The sequence below is a fragment of the Oryx dammah genome, unplaced genomic scaffold (genome assembly GCF_014754425.2).
Source record: "Oryx dammah isolate SB20612 unplaced genomic scaffold, SCBI_Odam_1.1 HiC_scaffold_15, whole genome shotgun sequence".
Lineage (NCBI taxonomy): Eukaryota > Metazoa > Chordata > Mammalia > Artiodactyla > Bovidae > Oryx > Oryx dammah.
In genome coordinates, this window is record NW_024070199.1 from 17,712,975 (window position 1) to 17,718,974 (window position 6,000).

A 6,000-nucleotide genomic window follows, 5' to 3' on the forward strand; every position below is an offset into this window, starting at 1 on the left:
ACCAACCACTGGTTAGAAGGTTGGGACTTTGAGCCAGCCCAACATCCAGGGAGGGAGAGGGATTGGAGACTGAGTTCAAGCATGGGGTCCATGATTTAATCAGTGAAACTCCTGTAAAACTTTGGACAGAAAAGCTCAGTGGACATTTCTTGTTGATGAACTCATGTTGGGAAGATGAGGTGCCCTCATCCTATGAGGAGAGATCACACAGAAGCTGTGTGTTCAGGACCCTTCCAGACCTTTCCCTATGTGTCTCTTCATTTGGCTTGTCTGATTTGAATCTTTCATAATAAAACTCTAACTGTAAGTATAGTGCTATCCTCAGTTTTGTGTCATTTTACTGAATTATAGAACCTGAGGGACATTTAGGAACCGTCTGGATTTGTAGCCAAGTTGGTCAGAAGTATGGGTGGGCTGGGACCCCACTTGTTCCTGGTGTCTGAAGGGGAGGGAGTCTTGTTGGGGACTGTATGCTGTGGAGTCTGACAATAACTTTGGGTGCTTAGTGTCAGAATTGAATTGCAGCACAACAGATGATGTTACAACAACTGAAACAGAATAGGATTGAGTCTGGATCCATGCTCTGCAGAACAGAGGAAGAGGTGTGGGGCCAGGAGCCCAGAGGCCAGGTGGTTATGGCAACAGATCACTGGGAAGAAACTGAAATCTTGAAGAGGGCTTTGGTATTTCACAAGATAGGTAGTTGAAATAGGGACTCCTCTTCTTGAGAGGAGTCCAAGCCAATGTTATCTCAGCCTTTCAGAAAAGGCAGTCTCTAGTTGAACTGAGTTACGTACATTCATCTTTGCTATTTGAATCTGTTTTCACTTTTATGAACTGATTACAAGTAGTTTTTCCAACTGAACAGACTTCTTTCACTTACTTATGGACAGAGTTTGCTTATCTTGCACATGTGTATTCAAAGGCCTTCCAGTTACTCTCAGAACCAGATGTAGAAGTGGAGAATGGAAGTGTTGGCTGACATAGGAAGGTAGATTTGCAAGGTGGGTGCAAGAAAAAGTCAAGGGGACAAGATATATCAACCAGAATGTGTCTGTTCTGTCTGTAGAAGCCTCCAAATGCCAGAAGATTCAGTAGTGTGGTGGGGGGCACCACATATCAACTCTATGTTTGAGGGAGCAGCATGAGCTCAGGACCATATCAGCTCACATAAATTAACATTCCCACTGGGACTAGCTGGTTTGATGAATACTTCTGGTTCATAAGTCTATGTTTGAGTTGTCCCATAGAGCAGCTCCTCCACAAAAACATGTAAAGCACATTATTGTATTTTCCTCACAAATAAGTACTGAGAGTGGTTGAGCTCTTATTCTCTTTTTCTTTTCTTTTTAAACCAGTTAATAATAAAATAAACTTCAGTTTAGTTTAAATAAACATATTTTTTATTATATTTATTATTATATTTTGTTTATATATTGATATTGATATATGCAATAAATATGATACATAACAGCATATTTTATAATTTTGTTAATGTATAGTTTTTTCTTTAAATGTATTTAAAGTATACAATTTGATAAGTGTTGGCGTATAGTTATATTTGTGAAGTCATTGTCAGTCAGGATCATAACCATATCCATCACCCCCCAAAGTGCCCTTTGTGACTACTACCTCCTGCTCTTTCTCCCAAATCTAGAAAACACCTGATCTCCTTTTTGCTACTATAGATTAGTTCACATTTCCTGTAATTTTTTATCAATGAAATAATATACTGTATATTCTTTTTTGTCTGGCTTCTTTTACTCAGCATAATTTGTTGAGATTCATAGGTTGTTTATTCCTTTTTATGTCTGAGTAGTATTCCATTGTAAGGATATACCTCAGTTTGTTTATCCATTCACTTGTTGATGAACTTTGGTACAGTTTGGTAAGTTTTGACATACATATACACACATAAAGTCGTTACTCCAACCAATATACCCATCACTGTCAAAAGTTTATTTCCAATGTTTGGTTATTACATATAAAACTACTATGAATATTCATATATGAAACTTGCTATGGCTATAGCTTTTATGTTTTCTCTTTAGAAAATATCTAGGGTTAAAATGACTAGATCATTTAGTAGGTATATATTAACTTTTTAAGACACTGCCAAATTGTTTTTTAAGAAACGATTTCCCAATCTTGTATACATTACCACTCTTTCTAATTCTGCCCAACACATGGTTTGGTAAGTCTTTTTAATATTTTACATTCTGAAAAGTAAACAGTAGTATTTCGTCACAGTTTTAACTTGCATTTCCATAATGGCTAATGATATTGAGCAACTTTTCATATATTATTAACATTTTAATGCATTTCCTTCCTGTCTTCTCTCTGTTCTTTTTATTAATCCTTTACTACATGGAGAGAAATGCTTTCTCAAATTTTTGTTCATGGTTGAAATTTCATACTGGTGGTCAATATTTCTGTTATAATTAATGTAATAACTATGGTGTTTTTCTAATGGAAAAGTAGCTTCATGCTTGATATAACATTGATACTGAATTCCAGCCTTTAGATAGCTCTAAACTGTATCATTTTATGAATAAAAAATGAAAAGTTCTGAAGCAGCTGAAAATTTAGTAGCAGTTGTAGTCTTGATATTAACTATTATTTTGTTTGCAGCTCTAAAATTCAGTGTGAGCTGATAGTTACTGTTGCAATGAGTTTAGGAACTGCTTTGCTCCAAATCAGAGTGATTTTTGTAAAAGCAAAAACATTTCAGCTCAACATGGTGGCCTCCGAGAATAAACTGAGCAGAGAACATCAACAAAGGGAATCTTACTTTAGTCTCAGAAACGCTGAATGTTTATTTTTAAATGAAATATTTTCTTTGTATTAGGGGGCTTCCAAAAATTGCATTTTGCAAGTTTGGTCTTGGAGTACAAAATAAAGCAGTGCAAAGGCTAACAGAGTTATGTCAAGAGTACACTTTGGTTATAGCAAATACCCTCTTCCAACAACATAAGAGACAACTCTACGTATGGACATCACAATGATGGTCAATACCAAAATCAGACTGATTATATTCTTTGCAGCTGAAGATGGAGAAGCTCTGTGAGTGAGTGAGTGAGTGAGTGAGTGATAGTTGCTCAGTCGTGTCCAACTCTTTGAGACCCCATGGACTGCAGCACACCAGGCTCCTCTGTCTGTGGAATTCTCCAAGCAAGAATACTGGAGTGGGTTGCCATTTCCTTCTCCAGAAGCTCTATACAGTCAGCAAACATAAGACCAGGAGCTGACTGTGGCTCAGATCATGAATTCCTTATTGCAAAATTCAGACTTAAATTGAAGAAAGTAGGGAAAACCACTAGATCATTCAGGTATGACCTCAATCAAATCCCTTACCATTATACAGTGGAATTGACAAATAGATTCAGGGGATTAGATTTGATAGACAGAGTGCCTGAAGAACTATGGATGGAAGTTTGTGACATTGTACAGGAGGCAGTGATCAAGACCATTCCCAAGAAAAAGAAATACAAAAAGGCAAAATGGTTGTATGGCTTTACAAATAGCTAAGAAAAGAAGAGAAAGTGAAAGAGAAAGTTGCTCAGTCGTGTCTGACTCTATTCCATGGACTATACAGTCCATGGAATTCTCCAGGCCAGAATACTGGAGTGGGTAGCCTTTTCCTTCTCCAGGGGATCTTCCCAACCTAGGGATCAAGCCCAGATTTCCTGAATTGCAGGTGGATAGTTTACCAGCTGAGCTACAAAGAAGCCCAAGAATACTGGAGTGGGCAGCCTATCCCTTCTCCAGCAGATCTTTCTGACCCAGGAATTGAACTGGAGTATCCTGCATTGCAGGCGTATTCTTTACCAACTGAGCTATCAGGGAAAAGGAAAGATACCCATCTGAATGCAGAGTTCCAAAGAATAGCAAGTAGAGATAAGAAACCCTTCCTCAGTGATCTGTGCAAAGAAATAGAGGAAAACAATAGAATGAGAAAGACTAGAGATCTCTTCAAGAAAATTAAAGATACCAAGGGAACACTTCATGCAAAGATGGTCACAATAAAGGACAGAAATGGTATGGACCTAATAGAAGCAGAAGATATTATGAAGAGGTGGCAAGAATACACAGAAAAACTATACAAAAAAGATCTTAATGACCCAGATAACCATGATAGTGTGATCCCTCACCTAGACCTGGACATCCTGGAGTAGGCCATAGGAAGCATCACTACGAACAAAGCTACTGGAGGTGATGGAATTCCAGTTGAGCTATTTTAAATCCTGAAAGATGATGCTGTGAAAGTGCTGCACTCAATATGCCAGTAAATTTGGAAAACTCAGCAGTGGCCACAGGACTGGAGAAGTCAGTTTTCATTGCATTGCCAAAGAATGTTCAGACTACCTCACAATTGCACTCATTGCACATGCTAGCAAGGTAATGCTCAAAATGCTCAAAGGAGGAACTGAAGAGCCTCTTGATGAGCGTGAAAGAGGAGAGTGAAAAAAGCTGTTTTAAAACTCAACATTCAAAAAACTAAAATTATTGCATCTGGTCCCATCACTTCATGGCAAATAGATGGGGAAACAATGGAAACGGTGACAGACTTTTATTTTCTTGGGCTCTGAAATCACTGCAGATGGCGACTGCAGCCATGAAATTAAAAGATGCTTGCTCCTTGGAAGAGATGCTATGACCAACCTAGACAACACATTAAAAAGCAGAGACGTTACTTTGCTGACAAAAGTCCGTCTAGCCAAAGCTATGGTTTTTCCAGTAGTCATGTATAGATATGAGAGTTGGGCCATAAAGAAGGTTGAGCGCTGAAGAATTGATGCTTTTGAACTGTGATATTGAAGAAGACTGTTGAGAGTCCCTTGGACTGCACAGAGATCAAATCAGTCAATCCTAAAAGAAATCAATCCTGAATATTCATTGGAAGGACTGATGCTGAATCTGAAGCTCCAATACTTTTATCACCTGATGTGAAGAGTCGACTCATTGGAAAAGACCCTAATGCTGGGAAAGATTGAAGGCAGGAGGAGAAGGAGATGACAGAAGATCAGATGGTTGGATGGCATCACTGACTGGATGGACATGAGTTTGAGCAAGCTCCGGGAGATGGTGAAGGACAGGGAAGCCTGGTTGATGCGGTCCATGAGGTCGCAAAGAGTTGACACAACTGAGGGAGTGAACAACAACAACAAATAAGTTGCATTTATAGTCACCCTAGAGCTTACGTTCAGTGTATAAAAGCTGATCTAATCTTCCCATTCCAGATGAAGAAACTGAGGCCCTGGGAAGTAAAGAGATTTTTCCCAAGGGCACCTGGTGAAGTAGTGGCAGGGAGCACAGCTTAGTCAAGGTGGGCAATGGCCTCCATCCTGTGTCTTCTCTGAGTGGGATCAATTGTGAGTAAATCACAAGATCACAGAAAGTGAGTGTTGAAAGGAGAATTAGAGACCATCTAGTCTACTGCTCTTGTTGTAAAGTGAGAAGAAAACTGAGGCTTTTGGCAGGGGAGCAGCGTATCCAAGGCCATGCATAGCGATTTTATCATGTAACTGAGACTGAAAGTTGGTCCCCTGATGCTTAATTTTCAGGATGGCTAAGCTGGTCTGTTGCCTCTTCAGTGAATGAGAGGCCAGAGTCCAGGCCTTTGCTCAAAGCTTTGATGGGATTTGGAAAATTTCCTTGTGGAAGCACTCAACACAAGCATTTGAGTTGTCTTTGTAGCCCCAGTGATAAGGTGATTGCATCATCCATATTCTCTTTACCAATGACCCTTCCATGGCAAGGTAGCTGAGGCTGAGACCACGGGGCCAAAAAGCAAAGGATGGTCTCCATAGCAGATGAACAGTCATGTGTCTCTTTCCATCCATCATTCATTCAGCTGTCCATTCCTCTATTCCTTCATCCATACATACACTATTCCACAAAACCTGTAATCGCCATTATCACTGCCTTTGAGGAGCTCCCTGACTCTTGGGACAGTGAGATGTGTAAAAAACTAGTTAAGATACAAAATGTAATAAAGAG